Source organism: Engystomops pustulosus, chromosome 4 (genome assembly GCF_040894005.1).
Source record: "Engystomops pustulosus chromosome 4, aEngPut4.maternal, whole genome shotgun sequence".
NCBI lineage: Eukaryota > Metazoa > Chordata > Amphibia > Anura > Leptodactylidae > Engystomops > Engystomops pustulosus.
Window position 1 is genome coordinate 52,763,046 of NC_092414.1, and position 20,186 is coordinate 52,783,231.

Here is a 20,186-nt window from a genome sequence, read left to right on the forward strand (position 1 = left end):
GCTAAATGGAGATTTCTTTGAAGAGATAAAATCAAGTCTCCTGATGTCTGCCATTGGGGACACATGGATCAATCAGAGGTTTTTTTTTGTCTAAATATGCCCATACATTTGCAGTGTATTTGGCTCGATGAGGCTAGAGGTTGTATTCTTTACAGTACAAACCAAGGGCAGACAAGTCCCCATAAAGCTGAAGAGTTTCAAGAGCACCCTACTGATCTCCAAATGTATTTTGGATGTTTTTTTTTTTTGCTTCAAAAAGTTTATTAATGTTTTTCCAATACAAATTAAATAAGATAAGTAAACATACATAATATATTAAAAATTTTCAACTTACAACATTGATTTGTATATACAGGACATACGACATAGGTTCCTTGGGTTTGTTCTGAAATTGAATTTGTACGCAAGTCAAAACTATATATTTTATAATTGTAGCTCCAGACAAATTGTTTTTTTTTGCCCCAGTAACAATTATATTTTCAAAATTTTTTGCTGTGATGGGTCCAAGGATTATGAACAAAACTTCATTACAAAGATCTTACAGCAGATCATTGCAGTCTGGAACTAAAGTAAAGAATTCAGGGAACTTCACCATAGGTTGCAGGGGGCAGAGGGGTTCACCTGTAAGTCGGGTGTCCTAAAGTACCTTCTTAATAAGTTTTTAGCGTGACATACCCTTCCATCTCCCACCCTTCTGACCAGAGAAAAAGAAAGCCAAAAAACCCTCAAATACCTTACCATATTTTTAATCGTTAATGTGAAATTATACCAGCCATTCACATTTGGTGCCATTTTACTACCCCATTCCCTAGTAATCGATGACTTTGCTATTGTCATTAATCTTAATAATAACATCCAAATTTACTTTGGATGTTTGATGTTTTTATGGTCTATAAAACATGGTTACACATCTAGTAGCAATTTACTCCAATATTCCACAAACACGTTTAGGTATCTGAGCATGCATGTCTGCTGGGAGGTCAGACATCAGCCAATGAGCTGATGAGTTATTTAAAGTATAAATACACCTTGACAATGTTTGGAACATTTATACCTTATTTGCACATTACATTTATGGCTCATATAAAATTCGGATTGGATGCCATTATTTTCCCTGTTACAAATACTGCTTAAATTGCTAGTGTGTGAATGGGGCCTTGAGGTTCCAAAATACTTTAAAAGCGGTTGTCCACTTTAAGAAAATAATTTATATTGTTTGTCTAATAAAAAAAGTTATACAATTTTCCAATATACTTTCTGAATCAATCGTGGTCATGTGATGTCATGCAGGTGCACGGCCCTTTAGTATCACAGAGAGTTATTAGAGCCATGTGATACTAATGTCTTGTGCACCTGCGTGTCCATCACATGACCATGGACAGATTGTTATCCACTGGAAGTAAACAGTAAGCAGAACAGCAATACAGAAAGTATATTGTAAAATTGTTTGCTGAAAGTGGACAATGCACATTAAGAATTTATATGATTATATGATCCATGGTCCCCACCTGCTTCCCACCCTGACACATCCAATGTGTTGTGGGTGTTGGAGAAGGCAGGATACTGGGGGCGGAGGGGATATTTATGTGCTATCTCCATTAGAAAACTGGCTCAGAAGGCATAGTGAATCCCTGAATGTATTTTTGGCAGATATTTTCCATCAGGTAAATCTGTGCTAAAAACCTCTCCCAAAGAACTCAATGGGGAAAATATATCATAGTTTTTTTCATTGGTGTATAATTGAGACATTTGGAAGGTCTTTTTTATAGGTCTTATATATGATCCTGTCTTTTTTCTTTTTTCTGATACATGTTCAGTTTTTCCTATCCTGGCAGGCGCAAATTTTGGCTTCTTTTTGAGACTTTTTGTTACAAATGTCTCAAATCCACATGGACACAAGCCACGTGAGGAAGGGGGGTTATATACAGGAGTGCACACTACTGTAAATTTTGGATTTGAGGCTGTGGCCTGCATTTTTAAGCACTCTAGTCACACCCCAGGGAGATGATGACATATGAGGTTGCGGTTACACGTGGTGTTAAGGGTGTTGCGTTTTGAAAGACATTACAACAGCTGAGTAGGGGTGATTTGCCTAATTACATTACTGTTAACATTTGTGTTTACAAAACAGTTAACAGTAATGTAATTAGGCAAATCAGCTCTCCTTGGCTGTTGTAATGTCTTTCAAAATGCAATTAAAATGCAACATTCGACCTGACCCTTAGAAGTAACCAATCATTTTTTTTAAATGTAAATGCAAAAATGTATGAATTTTAAAAAAAATAGGTATAATTGCAAAAGTTTAAACATTTAAAGCATGTGAAATAATTCCAATTTACATGTTAAAACAGGGTCCATGAAAAAAAAAAACTTCTTTTGTACCTGCCCTGGACCAGGTGCAGATTTGTGCCTAAAAAGTCTCCAAAAAAAGCAAAAAAAGTGATACAAAAGTGACGCACAGAACATATGGGAAACTAAGATACATAAGACACTGCACAAGGTGCAGACCAAGGTGTACCTGAAAAACGACAGCAAAAGTGACAGTGAAAAGTCTCAAAAACTTCAAAAGTCGCAAAAATGAGATAATATAACAAGCAGGAGCTATCCCATTATGTCAAATTGTATGCAGTGTATATGTTACCATTCAGTTTATGTTACATATTGTATATATGTTTCAATTGCAATGTTTCAAAGTAATCAACCTACTTGCATTTTTTCACAAATTCAGTTGCCTTAGGTAAGGTGGACCTTTTGAGATACTGAGTAAATGGAAAAAGGCCGAAGGACAAGTGTCAAAGTTTCTTTTTTTGATCCAGACAACTTATTTACTAACCTAATTAGATGAAGGCAAGTTTTCAGTTCCTGTTTATAAACAAGAAATCTTCTATTCAAGAACTAAGCCCTAAGATCTCAAACTGTTTAGAAATTGATATAGCATATTACATTTCTATATTTAGAATTGCAAAATGCTATATCAATTTCTTGATTCTTGGTTCACAAAGAAATCTTTCTGAGGACAACAAAACCCTTTTAAAAGTTTTCGAATTAGGCCCGTTCCCCACTTGCGAGTGTGATGCGATGAACTCGCATCACACTCGCAACGCAAGCTGCCGGGAACGCACGGCCTGAACGCTGCACCGCGGGAGTGAACTCAGCATGTCAGTTCACTCCCGCGGTGCAGCGTTCGGGCCGTGCGTTCCCGACAGCTTGCGTTGCGAGTGTGATGCGAGTTCATCGCATCACACTAGCAAGTGGGGAAGGGGCCTGAAACAGAATGATTTAATGGAATGTTCAGCTGTAAGCTCAATTTCATACCTTAAATCCCCAAGAAACCTCATGTCTCAGAGCAGGATGCTGGACCTGTGTGTTTTATACAGTGAAGAAATTACTACAATAACTCTAGCACATAGGATTTTTTGAAGAAGTACAAAATGCATGACAGAAACGCATTTCAAACTCTATCTGAGTTGATGATTAAGAACTGTGTAAACATGTTCTTTACTTGTGGAATAAAGTTTTTATCTTTTCAAGAAATCCTCATTGCTGGAGCTACTCAACTAATTTCTTCACTGTATACAACACACAGTGAAGACTAATTCTTCACTTTCTTTTTCACAAGGGTAAGGCCTTGGCCCCACTAGGAAGCATTATGCCCTACTCTAAATTTCTCCAAGAAGCCATGAGATGTTAGAGAACATTTCCCAGTACCACAAGATGTACTTAGATACCATCTTAAAGCTTATTTTATTTGTCACAGTTCATTTTCCAGCAACAATATAGATTACATGGCAATAAATTATGGAGACAGTAAAAACAGTAAATGAGTTAATAATACTTAACTACAAGAACTTGAAAGACGGCTTGTATTTGATTGCATAAAATTTTGTTTGTTTGGCTGTTAAACAGGTTAGACTGGGAAGCAAGACATGATATGTTCTTGTTTCTTCCAGCTGTTACTTAACTCACTGCAAATCTGCAGATTTGTTCACAATCCTAAATGCAGATGTCAGTTTTCATATCCACACCGGGGTCAGACCGTACAATTTAGTCAGTTTTGTCATATTTTGCGGAAACTTGTATGAAAATATGTAAAATGGGAGGATACACTGTGAGAGATTTACTATGCCAGAAAACTGGTGGAGAAGGCACAAAAATCTTCCCATCCCTACCAGTTTTCAGCTTTGCCCACCCCACACACCACTTTGGGCATATCGGGGAGTGGGCCGGGCAGTGAGTAAGCAGGGGTCTGTATGTCCACCAGATTTACTTTAGTCTCTGACCGGAGGATAGGCAGAGACTATTGCAGAAAACACCACCAGGTCCTACATGACAAAGACTACACACATATCTACCAAGAGGCTGGAGCCTTTTAGTTGACACAGGCATCGGAACACTGACAGGGGAGATTTGAAGACTGTAATTGGAAACACCAGTCATAATCCCCCCAACATATTATTTATTTACATACTCCATGCTATGTATGAAGTGTTTAAAGATATAGCCCCCAGAATATGGCAAGTATTTTTTTGTGTATCATTACACTGTTGCATTCAGTAATCATATTCACCTGCAGAATATAAGTTATACAAGTTATTTGAAGATCGTAATAAAAATAAGGAAAATTAAGCTACACAATTGAGTAGGCAATGGTGTGAGTGAAAGGCTAAAAAAGCCACCAAATGTATCAAGCTATAAAATTTAGATATGATCTATCAATTAATATATGATGTATATGTGACTCCCAGCATTTTATTCTCCTTTCACGTATACATATTCCCAACATAATCCTGGTTATTCTAACCCGGTTGGTAAGTATAATTTATGAATTTACTTCTAAAAACACATAGATTTAACATAGTTTTAGGACAATCCATTTTTCTCTATGGCACATATATTAATTTTTCTACAAGAACAAGACAGACAAGACATGTCACAAAGTCAAAGTTTGGCAGATACAGTAGGATTTTTGAGTTATTTGGTGTTTAAGGGTTTATAAAGGTTTTTTTATATGGCTGCAGGTGGGTAGCAACTATTGGTAGTAATTTTTGTTGCATTTCCAGTTGGAGAACAAATGTTACCTGCCAATGTTTTCTATACTATTCACCTAGTCATATAGGAATTGCATTTCCTCGTTTTGTGATTCAGTCTTAGCACAACAATACCATTTTTATGATGTGTTACTACACAAAGAAAACACATTAAAATATCATTTGTTTTTATGTTACCGTATTCCGAGAGTCATAACTTTTTTTGTTTTTACAAGGCTAAGCAAAAGCTTGTCTTTTGCAATTCCAGCTGTTATTTTTTTTACGGTACCGTTTAGGTAGATACCTCTGGGTTGCGAGGTGGATTGATCAATAGTAGTATGACAGCCATCACTTGTATTATGACAGACCAAATGGAGGCAAAGAAAGCCAAAACATTAAAGGGGTTGCCCACTTTAAGCACATTACAGCAAATAATTAATATTATTTGTGAAATGAAAAGTTATAGAATTGTCTAATATACTTTCTGTATCAATTCCTCACATTCCTCTGATTTCTTTCTTTTTATAGGAAACTTCTGTTTACTTCCTGTAGATAAACTTTGGTCCATGGTCATGTGATGTCACACAGGTGCATGACTTTTGACCATCACCCTTTTTTGATTAAAAAACTGTGTGCTAATCTACAGGAAGTAAACAATGAAGCTTCCCTGTTGCACGACAGCAAGCGGACAACATGCAGAGATCTTGGAAACCACAAAGAATGTATACAGAAAGTGTATTGAGACATTTTAGAACTTTTCATTAAACAAACAATATTAATTATTTGCTGGAATGTGCTTAAAGCGAATAACCCCTTTAAGAATTAATTTGGCTCCTTATTGTCATGATAATCCCTAGGTCACCCTCAATCAATTGGAATATGGGAGTACAGGGCTGTCAAAGCTTTAGATGCTGTGAACACTACTGACTGCCATTGCTTTAGTGGGTTAACTACAACATTTTTTTAGAATTGGAGCAGCAGTAGCTTCCACGCTGGATATTATGGAAGAATGGCAGCTACATTTTACAACTCCTGCTAATGGTGCAGACTTAGATCCTACGACTACAACATCATGTTAAGACCTTAATGTACAGCACAGAGCATCACGTGCCACCTGCCTAACACCATGCTGTGGAATGCTGCTTAAGGGGTAAAATTATGTGTTTATTTTTATCTACTCACTATTGCAGTGTACTTTTCTATCTAGTTTTAGACAAACATTCTCCTGGAGTGCCTAAGGTTCAGATGATTAAAAATGGGTCATCTTTCCCAGACTGAACTCCTGAGACCTGAAACCAACTTAAAGAAAATGTGTGTGAGTAGATCATATGAATAAATGTTAACAACTATAACATATCACTGTAAATTTGCATGACCTCAAAAATACTGGATAACCCTTTAGGACATTACTGTAGATATTGCTACTATGGCATCAAATTTGATATGCAAGGTTAGAAAATAAATTAAGCCTTGGTGTAGGCTGGCAAAGGGAAAGGAAGGACACATGCTGCTAGGCTTCACATGAAATGAAAGAAAGCTTCAGATATACAGTAACCCTGGATGTTTGTGGTATTACATTGGTGCACCTGCAGACTTCAGTTCATGATTGATTTATGGCAAAACACAATACCTAATCACAGATGCCATTTATATACCCAAAGTAAACAGTATTGAATTAACAGGGTATTATCAAGTATTTGCATCTTATTTTATTAAACTGCTGGGAATTGATATTTATAACAGCCAACATTCCCAAAAAGACATTTATATAATGCAACACTTTCTTTTACCTTTGTCAAGTCATAACCAGTTTATTTTACCAACCTTATAAACTACAAAAGGCTATTTGTGTCCGCCACCACCAAGATTTATTTTATGTCTTAATTGTTTAAGTTCAAGAAGGCTCCTTGAACATCTGCAGACGTTATTGCTCTGTAGTGTCTTATTTTATTTGTATATGTACACCCTGATCTATAAAGCCTTGCAGAATATGAATGTGCTATTTAGATTTATTTATACTAAATATTTATTAGCCAAAAAATCATGTCTGCAAAAATGTACATCACATCACACAATTGGCCAAACAGCTATATGTAAAGAGCCAGGTGACCTTCTAAGAGCAATGCTTGCTGTAGATTTCTTCCACCAGCCTTTACAAGGCAAGCATTAATTTTATGCTAACGTATAATGTAGCCTATGGTAATTTCAATACATTTATTAAATACATAGGCATAAAGCAAGGACGGGGTGGAGTTTAAATATATGTACATGAGCTTTGGTTTCAAATATGGCTTAGGGAAACACCTAAAATTTGATTATAGAAATTAACAGCACAAGTCCTAGCATGGGAAAATAATATACACCCCATTTACAAGCATACAAATAGTCTCCATCGGGAAGTGGTAGCCAAATGGATCTTGACAGAAAAGGATAAGTTGATGTTAGTTCTGAAGTAAGTTTATGGCCTATTAGAAACAACTGAAGTAAGACGTCTACGTTTGGCCTTCTATAGTCTGATCCTACTACAGATAAGGCTGAAACTGGCAGAACAAATATCTATAAATGATAATGAAATTGCTGCGGAGGATAATTAGAACATTCATTGGACCATATTTTTGAATGAAGATCGTTTTTTTTTACCGCATCTGAACTTATTTACGTTTGTTCTCTGCTATCAGTACCTACAAGCTACGGAGAAGGCCTTAAAAGACAAAGATGGAGAGCTCTAAATACTTGGATTTGGAGAAGACCCAGAAGGTAATGGTCTATAGTCCATGTGCCTATGGCCTTCTCATTAACATTTCCCTATGTTGCTGGTTGTTTCATATTGCAAAGGGGTTTTCAGGTTTTATATCAATAGTACTTTTTCACTGTATGAAGAAAAGGGATGTAACTTTTTACATTAACTTGAAGACTTCGGTCAGAATCAGAGAATCTGTCCTAATTGTGTCTCATATAGGATCAACTGATACAGTATTACAAGAGATTCTTATCACTTTTAATATACTTAGCATGCCATCAAGTTTTGCCCTCTGGATATCATTCTAATTTGTTTTCAGTATCTTGTAGTCACATCGAATAACTGAATTTCCTTACAACAAGGATATATCATGAAGTTTTATGATGTGCGATGAAAAACCTTAATGGAGGTCTTTATAAGGAGGTAAATTGTAAAGTTGTTTAGAATTTACTGATCGATTTGAAGGAATCTTTGGAAATGTAATTCTGCAGCAATGTCCTAGTTGTTTCCAATAGCATTGTGACACAGTGGAAAAGGTTCGGAGGTGGTCACAATATTTCATCAAAAGAGCATTATTCTGTAATACACACTACTCTTTAATCACTGTTATCCTATCAGTCAATGCTCACTTATAGTGGTTGTTCCAGTGGATTTTAAAGACAAAAGGTGAGATAACAATTGTGTTTGTTGTCACTTGTATTTTAAGAGCCACTTGACTTTGATTCTATACCGTAAGGCTGTCTAGAAGTGAAGAACAAGTGAAAGGCTATTTCTGAGCACAATAAATAGGGCAGGAGCCAGGCATGCTTCTTATGTTTGTAGTAAACAAAGGGAAGCAGGCTACGCTAGTTCAAACCAGATCCTCACGATGACAGAAACAGCTTGGAGGCTCTCCATAAAGCTGAACACGCATCTTACAAACACCTCCCTGTTCCTACCTTAAGACACAAGCCTGAGTAGAGACAGACATGCAGGTCTTTGTTACATGCTGCTTTACATATCACTCTATTCTAATAATAATACATCTTTATTTCATCATATTGCACTCATCATTACATCAGCAACATTTCAAAAAATAACTATTCTTTAATTTTTTCTCCAATATTACTAAATCCCATCAGAAAGAACTGGATTTTTTCCTATGTCGCTGTGATTTCAAAACATGGCTGAGAACATGTTCATACACCATACTTTATGTGCAGTCTACATAGGGGCAAATAATTGATTTCCAATAAATGTAATTTCCATTCATCTGTTCAGTTATTAAGGAAGGACTATACAGAGTTTAGAATTACTTATATATTTTTAGAGAGATATAAGGTAGTTACTGGAGACAAAAGGGGCTCTCTACTGCCTGAGTCTGCACTTCTTTGTATTTTGGCATTTCTGTGAGCTTTTGTCCATCTTGCTATCAATATGAAATTTTGCTGGAATTTTAGAGTAATAGCAGGTTTGGATGGAAAGAAGAATAATAATCATGTACTAGCCTGGCCTGGTCGGGTATCATGTCTCATGTTGGACCCCCCAGCCACTCATTATTTTTTCTTGTATTCTACCTGCGATGTAAGTGTGGTATATCACAATTTGTGGCTATTTGATATTTTTGTACTTACATCCCAGTCTTTCTCCCGTATACGCTTTATTTATATTATATATTATATATATATATATATATGCAATGATTGACATCTGTATAGGTGGGAGCCTATGTTGTGTACTTTTGTTGGCTCTTATAATTTGGGGTGGTCCTTTGCCTGCTGCGGGTGGTATCCTATGTAGGATATTTTAATTCTCCATTTTGGTGTTTAATTTGTGTCATTATTGTATTTTATTGCCTAATTGAATTTGTAATAAAGATTGTGATATTTTTATGACTTTAATTTAGTGGAGTATTTTCCTCTCTTCAAATGTTCTTTGGCTTCGGATAATTACTGGGAGAGTTCCACACATCCTGTATACTGCATTTTTGCGAGTTGATTGTATATGCATTGTAGTTTTCGTTTTTGGGTTGTGTGCGTGGTAGGTTTCCTTTAAAAGATTAAAAAAGTTATTAAGCCTGATATATACTGCCAGTTTTTGATCAGACCAGTTCTGCTGATTGGCTTTCACTACAAGTAGACAACTTGTCAGAAAAATGCTGTGCAAACAGCCAACTTTTATGAGACAACCAATGAAATTCCTTATCTAAAATATCATATCTTAACTCTATAGTATAGTAGTTGTAAAAATCTCTCAATATATAATTCTACAACAGACAATGGCTGTTCAGTAAGTATCAACATACCAACTTTTTATCCCCACTTATTGAACAGTGGTGATAAAAATATGTAGACTTTCTCTGCTCTAGATGTAGTAAGAGTGTACCAGAAAGAACTGGACACAGCAAGGAGCAGCCTTGCCTCCTTGAGATTTCATATTTGAAAAGAGTAGTAGCGTCTATGTTAGAGGTTACTCATGTCATCCTATTCCACGTGCCGGATAGAGAACATAGAAACAAAACAAATATGCTTGCCTTTCCATTGTCACATGTGGGAGTAGAGATGCCTTATCTTTTGTTCAATGAGTCATTCATTTAAAGATTTTATGACCTGGAATACTTTTACAACTTCAGTAGTAATGTCCTAAATAACTGCATAAATTGTGAAATAATAATAAATGGAGTAAAACTCTTATATACATGCACTCTATTTATCTTTTCATACCAAGACAGCGCACCAGTAATAAAAGTTTACATTAAATCCCAAGGATGGGTGAAGCATTTTCAAGATGGCAGCATCGAATGGAAGACTTTATTCAAACATTTCTTAACCTCCACAAATGTATTAAACACATGTATTAAAACACATTTATCTAAGGCTTTTCCGTTTTTTTTTTAATCTTATATTTGTAATAATTATATTTTTAATCTTGTATTTGACAAAATTTGTGACTTTTCCACTCACCTAGATTCACAAGAATTTTTCAGTGTTGCACCTGATATATTTTTAAAATCCAAATGTGGACATATAAAAAAGTCACAATTTTGGCATCAAATGTGGTAAAATTGCACAATTTTTGTGCAAATAAACTGCAGTCCTGAGCAGGCATGGGTTAAGGTTTAGATGGGGGTAGAATTTGCTACTTTTGTCGGACTTCACATGCCTGACGTATCACCCTCTAAGAAAATACAAATATGTAAATTCAGAGATGAAATTTGTGATAAGGTAGCCTTTAAAATGTAGGTACCATTAATATTTGTAGTTTTGGTTGCGCTGACACTTTCATATAGAAAGGACCTGTTTTTCAAGCTCTACATTCCTGAATGTAGTACCCTTGACCTTTACCCTTGGTAGACTCGAATAATTATCTCTTCCATCATGCAAGAAAGGCTGAAAACACAATGTTTTATAGCTGAAACTATGAAAACACAAATACTGTATAAGAATGAAATCTGTGTAAGCTGAGCAAACCAAGCAGACTGTCGTTTTTTACACAAGAAGATATGTTATTCTTAGCTGTGTTTAAACAGTATTGGCAGAAATGTTATTTTTTATTTATATAGTACTGTCAAATACTAAATGACATAGTTAGTGCTATAACATGTTCTCTAATAGTATTCTAGCTGAGCCAGTACTTTTTAAGGGGAATTGGCTTTGAAGACCTTTACTCAAGGATAAAGTTACAATTGTGATATCCTTCAGGGTGAGACTAAAACTGGTAATCACCATGTTTCATCTTACACAAACTTAACTACTATTCTAAAATGGATATATAAATATCCACATAAACCCTCTATGGAGGAAACCTCTATGGAATCATGGCTGAAGGATTACCCTTACATTGGGCTTATGCCATCATTTCATAAATTCTGTATGTTATTTTATGGGGCTGATGTCTGGACCCAACACCAACCAGCTGCTTTGACTGCTTTTTGGTGAACAAACCTTTAAAATCACTATGTATCCCTTTAATTTGACAAATCCTCCACCAAACTTTACAGTTAGCATGGCAACATCAGCCAGGTAATGTTCTCCTGGAATCCAGGCAGAGAAATGTTTGTGCTCCTTATCTGCTGGGCGGATAGAACAAACTGCCCATTTCAGCAACTCCAAAGGCACCTGGCTCGATCATGGTGCGGTTAAACACATTTTGCTCACCGTAATATAACCCTACACAATAGACCCTATGGGGACATGAGCTAGCCACAATTTTTGTGGCTAGATCACAGCCACTGGTATGGCCATGTGCACAGCCTTACAGTTAATGCCAATAAGTCACAAGACTTGTCTGAGTTCTTTGAATTCCAGTTCTTTTCTCTAGTGTTCCTAGGAACTAGATATGGAGGAGCATGTAGGTGTTAGTACACCATCAATTATAACTTTGGAGAAATGTCATAATGTGAACTAAAGGTATCAGAAATTAAATTGCTTCCATTAAACATTTACATCTGTTAAACTAAATACTAGAAAATAAATACTTTAAGATAAACCGGTGAACCATTCCATTAAAACTCCAACCTATTGACTGATCACTTAAACATAAAATAGCAGAATCATATAAACAGTTCACAAATGCATCCTACACTTTTCAACTAGGTAGGTTCTTAGTCATTTACATGTTCTATGGGATGGCATTACATCAATTTCAGTTGACATCGCTTTATCCCTGATGCTTAGTATCCTTTAGGCCAGTGGTGGCGAACCTATGGCATTGGTGCCAGGGGTGGCACTCAGAGACCTCCCGGTGGGTAGTCAGGCTGTTTCCCAGGCACAGAGTTTGCCAGACACGGCAACCTGCAGTCTCAGACAATCTTTGTTATTTTAAAGAGACCCATCTCAGCTGCCTGGGACTGTAGGAATAGTGAGAAGGTGTGATTGTTTTAGAGCTATTAGAGAACTTGCTCCAGACCCCCCTTGATTCTTCCTGTTCAGGGGGCCTAACGTCTTTGAATGGTATTAAGGCACTCAGGCAGTTATGTTACTGCCATGTTGACACTTTGGGAAAAGTTATTGGTTTTGGGTCACATTTTGGGCACTTGATCTCGAAAAGGTTCACCATCACTGTTTTAGGCTATTGGTGCCTATGTGAAGTTAGTACATTTATACACTGTTTACTAGGAATTGCACCTTGAAGTTAGATTATAGAACACTTTATATTGAAATAATCATTTTTTTTTTGTTTGAAACTAAATTACATGAATTGATGTGCAGGCACCTGTCTGTGAAGTAGTCTTATATTTAATTGCAGGACTAGGCTGCTAGTTTTAACCTAAACAGCAGAATAATTCGGTCCACACCCAGTGATACTGTATCATGATGCAGACATGTCGATACAGACATTATGCACAAGACTGCTGGCAATGTAATGTTTTCTGCAGGTGTTCTGACTTCAATAATTAATAGACTGAAACTTGTATATTTTTTTTGCCTTAGGTACATTGCCAGGATGAAAAAAGCGCAATATTCCAACATTAATAACTATCTTGTAGGTAATATTTCTCTTCAAGCATGGCAATCTTTTTACTTTTGTTTTGCTACTGTATATACAGTAGAGCTAGATTTACTTGAGACAGTCTTAACAAGGTTAAAGGGGTGATATCTTTTCAGCAAATACATTCTTTCATTTGTTGTAAAGTTGTATAATTTTTCCAATAAATTTCTGTATCAGTTTTCTAGAACGCTGCTTGCTAACATTCTTTAGAAAGCTTCTGTGTTTACTAACAATAAGCACACTATTTGATTATTACAAGCATTGCCCCCATGTGACATCACATGGCCATGGGCAAATTTCTGTTTACTTGATACTTTCTATAGAATGACAGAAAACAGAGATTTAGAAAATTGTGAGGAATTGTTACAAAAAGAATATTGGAAAATTGTATAACATTTCATTATGCAAACATACAATGTTAATTGGATGAAATGGGAGCACCCTTTTAAGATGATAAAATTGGTCAATTTAATCAAGCCTTTCTGTTCCTATGCTTTTATTTGATCCAGTAAATAAAATGGATTCCTAAACAACATACCTGAAAATCTTTTTCTGTGATATATGTACCATTTATAATCAAGTGTTAAAATAAAAAATAAACAATTAAAAAAAACATCTTGGATAGTAAAGCAGGGTCTGGAGCTGACTAAAGCTGACACATAGACAGAGACAGTGGGCCCTAAGACTAATCCTCCTCCTAGCTGTCCCTTCCTATTACCCGGCCCACCCTCGGTGTGAGTAGACAACTAGAAGATGATAACTGTGGAAAACAGAGAGACAAGACAGAGCAGATGACAATAGTCACCCGAGTAAGGCCACAACAGAGAGAGCAAAGAAAGCACAAAATTGATAGATTAAAGGGATATCAGATGACAGAACTGACAGAAAATAAATTAGCTTGTTCAAGTGTGAACTAGTTATTACAAGCACCACGGAAAGGATCATAGGACCTTTAATGTGTTGTCAAAATCCTGGTACATTACTGATAGAATAAGGACTCTTGTCCATAACTTCAGTTTATTAGGTCAGGGCTCTAGCCTCCACAAATCCTTTTCTGTATGAATTAGTTTACAGAGCTAAATATAATCTGCAAGTATAAATCCTCTATGAGGACTTTAATTAAGATATTTAAAAGAAGTGGGTCCAATATTGAACACTGTGACGCCCCACTGATAACTTCAACTCAATCTAAGAATGTGCCATAAAGGACATGTTTTCTATCGCTTATCCAAATGTCTTTTGTTTTTCAGATTAAAACTACAAGACATTATAGCTGGATGTCTACTTTCTACTGACTACCTTTGAATTATATTCTTCAAAAGGACAGTTGGTTTAAAGCGGAAGTTTGTTGTTTCTCAAAAGAAAATCTGTGGGTAGATGTAGTATGAATATGCAGATTACCTTACAATTACCTTAAAATTTCATCTGAAAAAACAAACTATTTAGGGCAGGACCTGACCACGACATGTTGTGAGCTCCTGTGGCCAAGAGACGCTAGCCTGTTTTGCTTTGAACCCTGCTCCAGATGGGAAACTTTAAGTGAGACAAGTCGGAAAACACTCCAGTTCCCCCGAGACATAAGAATAACCAGAGAGACATGGACAAATTCCTCCTCAAAAAGCCGTCCATTCCTCCGGGCAGCTGTGCACTACAGTATGACTACGAGGCAGCTGAGTAATGAGGCACAGAAAGCAGTGGGTTATCTGGTGATCCCTCTCCTGAAAAGGACCCTGGCACAGTCGATGTCAACAGTTCCCAAGTAGCTTTCAGACATCAAGATGAAGTTACGCTATATAGAGTGATGTCTCCTGAGGAAGCTCAGGATTCAATTCTGGATTCAAATCACAACTAAGAGGAGTGAACACTGCATTCACTGTGCTGCAAGATCAGGATTCGTAGTAAGAAGATATGCTCCACACAGAAGGGATTAAAATCAACCAGATTCACCGGGCATTGAAGGGCATTGAGACCGCTACTGAAGGAAGCCATAGGGAAAGAGGAAAAGGATTTGGCTTCATCAACCCTCAACAAGAATCACCTCTACAACCACCTTCGCCAGCACAAGATCTTATTTGATTGGCTTTTTATTTTCGGAAAGGGCAATACCCCTCATGGTTATTTTATATAAAGCCCCCCTCACATCCTATTCTTAGATACAGCACCCCTCACACCTATGGATTGCTTATGTACAGCCTTATGTTGGCCCCCCAGCAGCTCTGGCCCCTGACACTTGCCCAGGTAGTTGTTATACATCTTCCTCCACAGGCATAAGCATATCTATTGCTAAGAATGTTTACTTTGAACATCACCTTACAAACCCAGACTCCGAAGGTCAGTTCCTATTTAACATAGGCTTCATTGGTAGTGTCAAGGTCACTGTATCTAACCTATATGCCCCTAACCTCAACCAAGTTCCCTGGGTCAAAGATGTGCTTTACAAAGTCAATAATTTTGCAGAAGGAATTAGAATGGCAGGGGGTCATCTTAATTGACTTCAAATCCTCTGGTAGAAAATCTGCTCAAAACACCAAAAACACTGGCAAGTAGCAATAAGGCCCTAAACAACAAATCCCTCATAGTTGCCTGGAGATTCATGCACCCATAGTCTATAGATTATTCATATTACTCTACAGTTCATTACTCCTTTCAAAGATTAGACCAAAGTGTGCTAAGAGTTGTTTTTAGAGATGAGCAGACCTGAACCTTAAGGTCCATCCTGCGTGACCTGGACATATTGAAGTGCCTAGCTACTAGCCATAGCTGTTTCATAACCTGTCCCACAGCTCACATGGCTACAAGGTTGATCCTGCCAGTGACATATGCTTGTCTCAAAGATATATACTACTTGCTACAGCAAAAATGTGAATGGCTCATTAAATCAGTTATCGACCCCCCCTTACAAATCACAGCTATTGCTAGTAGCTAGAGGCTTCAATTTGCCAAATTGGCTGCATGGCCACCAATCCGGCAATATACCAGAAGCCTGAACCTGAAATTTGGGTTTGCTTATATCCAGTTGCTTTATAACATCTTCCCTCATTACACTCCTGACAACTGTTGCAATGACTTCAGAAAGTAACTTCATATACCAATCATCTCTATTAATCCTAAGGAATACATTTTCGAGCTATGACCCAGTATCTCTTCTGAATGCAGATATTAAAATTTGGGCTAAGGTATTAGCTACAAGACTAGTCCTACCTATATTTCTCAGTGCTGAACAAGCTGGCTTTGTGCGTGAGAGGGAGGGCAAGCCGAACTTTAATAGAGCATTGCATGCTATATATTGTACCTTTGACAACAATTCCAATTATACCTGTATCATGCGGCTGACTTCTTCCTAGCTGTGGATACAGGCTGGTATATCTATCACGATATCTTATTAAATTATATTCAGCTATTCCTGAGCAGCACTTCCTGGTTGTGACATGAGCTAAGGGCAGCACTGAGGGCATGCATATAAGGACAGCATGTTTGTTATTGGATGACCTGAAGCAAGTCACATGCTTGTGACATCACTCAAGGTCCTATTATCTTGCACTCCTCTCCTACAGCAACTCCCAGCAAGCCTTCTGTCATCTCTAGCTGTTCTATACGGTTTCCCATGGTTACCAGGAAGTACGCCCAATGGAGAGCAGTCAGCTAAACACCTGCATAAAGCTAATTAGAATAAGTTAAAATTGCTTAATTTGCTTACTGCAGAGTTTATCAAAAGTTTGTATACTTTATATTTTTACTTTATGGGCATTTGGGTTTACCCCTTTTTTATCTATGTGGTCATTTTCCTATTTACTTATCAAGATGCTAAGTTGAGGGTTAATGGTGTTATGTAATGCCTGTTAGGCTGCTTCCATTATCTTTACACCACAAAGACAGTTACTTCTGGGTCTGATCCTTCTTTATGGGACCATCCTGCCCAACACCTTTTAGACATTCACAGACACTTTATAAATAAATGTGCTAGCAGTTTGCACAAAGAAATGGTGCAGGGGCTTTAATAAATGTGGGCCATTGTCTTGGATCTAGGGGATATCCAGCACAGAATCTCCATGCTTTTTCAGAGCAGACATTTTTTACATAGCATAGAAATGTACAACATTTTGCCATCAGCTTAGCACTAAAGATATTTCTACTACTCAGCTTACCTGGTTAGAAGCTATTTCCCTTAAACATCCTCTACCATAGGTACCATAGGGTCTAATTTCATTACTCTACACCAAAATACCTGTTTCTCATTCCCTTGTTAAACCTTCTCTTGGAACAAGAGCTGGTTATTACCTGCACATCCTGAGATGTCACTAGAAGATGTTGCCAGAAAAACAAACATTTCTTTTCAAGTTGCATAAGGGTCCAAAAATGTATATAGAATTATCAACAGGTCACATAGAACACCTAAACCCTTTTTGCAAATGGATCTTCTTCCACAAGGCACATTTTGGAGGTGTCTTTTGGTCTTGTAGTAAAATTCGCCCATTCCGAGAATTCTGGCGACTTAAAAAACCCCTCCAAGAGAAGTCTTATGAGATTATGGGTAATACTACTAAATTGCTGATACATGGTTAGATAAAAAAAAACCCATCTTTAACACAATGTTTAACTAAAATTAATAATTTCTTTAGGCAAGAAGAACTAGTCCGCAGAACAGACATGCCCAACTCTTAAATATACGTACCCCATTGATAGACTTTCAAAGATCCCTCTCCTTCAACCCCATTTGTTTGTTTTCTTTGACCATTTAACACTTTAGCCTGAATATGAGCCTGAATCTTCTTTGATTTGTGAGTTGTTGTCCATAACTTAACTTAACATCTGATATTCAACTCCTTGTTGCCACCAGTCATTTGTAGTAATTACCGGTTGTAATTGTTGTTCTCTTCATTTTACTGTACCTGTGTAATTATAGAAGGATTGTTATCTTGCCTATACATGTGTCAATAAATATTTCCTTTTTTGGCTTAATACTCTTGGAGCTACTTGGTATGCCATTGAGTCTTTTATCATATGAAAAACTATAAAAAAAAATATTTATATTACAAAACGAACCATGTAATTAAGTGGTATTTTTCCATTCTGCAGGTTGAATGTTAAGCACAGACAAGGCAAGTATCTGGTCTCAGTTTTAAATTTAATGTGACCTTTTAGCCTAAATCTTTGAGAGCTGAGCAAATGTTTATTGAAGACTTTGACTAGTATATAAATAAATCAAGACCTCTCATTTCTATTGACAAAGGGACCTTGAAGTGCCAAGTCCATGTAATAAATTTCTACAGTATGTGCATTTTTAGTTTAAGTTTTATATATTTACTCTTCCTGTAAAATTCATATCACTTTGAGTGATTGCCAGGGGTTAAAGGGAAAGATGGATGTGTCTGGATGGGGCATGGTTCATATGGTTTATGTCGACAGAAATACTGACTTTCTGCTATAAAACAGGCCGAGACAATCCAAAATTAAAACACTGTTTTTGCTGCTAAGCTTACCTTGGCTAAAATAGTGGATGGTTCAGTATTACGATTTCAACGGTTGTGACCTTTGAATTACTCTATTGTATGCTTACAAGTTTATAAAATGTAACTAAATCAGATGAGATAATCTTCAATGAGAATCTGAATAGAAAGTGGCAGTAATGTGGATTAGAAGTTGAAGAGTGTTCAATTTCATTAAACATATTGTGACAGAAGCCTTTCTTCATGGTATTTCCTTTCTAAAGGTTTGTATGGGCCATATTGATTTTCCTTGTGCCGGGAATAGCAGCAGGATACACTACATGTGAGGACTGTATAACAATTTCTGCTTTATTACGGTGCTCCCTCTTTCAGTCTATCAGTGCCTTGCAATTTGAGCTGATGGGGTTCTATGACTTCTGGGGACCCAACAAAGGCTCACATTTCTGTAATGGCTATATGTATTGCCAAGCCAAAGACAAATATATTATGCAACACAAAGTCAACATGCACCAAGTTAGATACATTTTATAGTAATTGATACCCATTTTATACTATTGTTATGTATTTATTGTTAATTGTTGTATTGTTGGGCATATAGACTATTTTGACCAATTTTTGGATAGGTACAGTTTGTCAACTTACACATATGACCTTTTGGGCCTTTTGCGACTTTATGGAGTCAAAAAATTGTAAGGGCCTTTTCTCGCCACTCGGAAATAGTGGCTTAAACATAGAACCATTGCTAGTGCAACGTCGTGCATAGCCAGATTTATGATTTATTGAAAATAAGGAAAGAGATGTGCATGGATGACACAAAATGAGCTTTATTGGTATAACATTTAAAACACACTTAAAAACCCAAAATTGGGTGCATATCACAAACTCCCCAAAATAACAACATAGGCAAAATAACAAAAGGCAAAAAAGTGTGTTTTAAATGTTATACCAAAAAAGCTTATTTTGTGTCATCCATGCACATCTCTTTCCTTATTTTCAATATATCAGTATTCTTTAGATGTGTGATGAATTTATCATTTCATATTGTTAACCCACTTTTCTAAAAGATGCAGATTTATGATTTGCAATTTCTTAAAAATAATATCTAAAAAGTCACAAGGACACTCCACTCTCCCCTGACGTATGTGCTGTTGCAGTTATGTGACTCTACTTGCAACTATTTTGCGGGGTTTTTTTCAAAACTCCCAGAGATATTTATTTACCGCTTCCCAATCCGCGACAAATATATCCGCTGCTAAGCGCAGTGAATTAGCGCTCAGCGGCAGATATATCCGCTGCGGAGCTAATGCCAGCTCAGCATCCATTATGAAAATGTAAAGTAGACATATGGTAAATGTTATTCAGCAACTTATTTAGGTAGTAAATTTATCTGCCTGAAAACGCAATGATTTAGAATTTCGAAAATGGCAAATATTTCAAAAAAAATATTTTTCTTTTTTTTTTGTAAATAAACACAAAATGTATCAGCCAACATTTGCCACCAAA

At 36.6% G+C, this 20,186-nt stretch overlaps 1 long non-coding RNA gene across 3 annotated transcripts; it reads left to right on the plus strand.

Annotated features, from left to right (window-relative positions):
• Positions 1-7,364: 7,364 nt before the first annotated feature.
• LOC140126443 (uncharacterized) lies at positions 7,365-18,195 on the plus strand. 3 transcript variants are annotated; one of them, XR_011854833.1, is made up of 4 exons: positions 7,365-7,784; positions 8,087-8,190; positions 13,179-13,230; positions 14,487-18,195. It is a non-coding gene; the product is annotated as an uncharacterized lncRNA (long non-coding RNA). The 3 variants fall into 3 exon arrangements; XR_011854832.1 differs by lacking the exon at positions 8,087-8,190 and having other exon boundaries at positions 13,179-13,234; XR_011854831.1 differs by lacking the exon at positions 8,087-8,190.
• Positions 18,196-20,186: the final 1,991 nt, after the last annotated feature.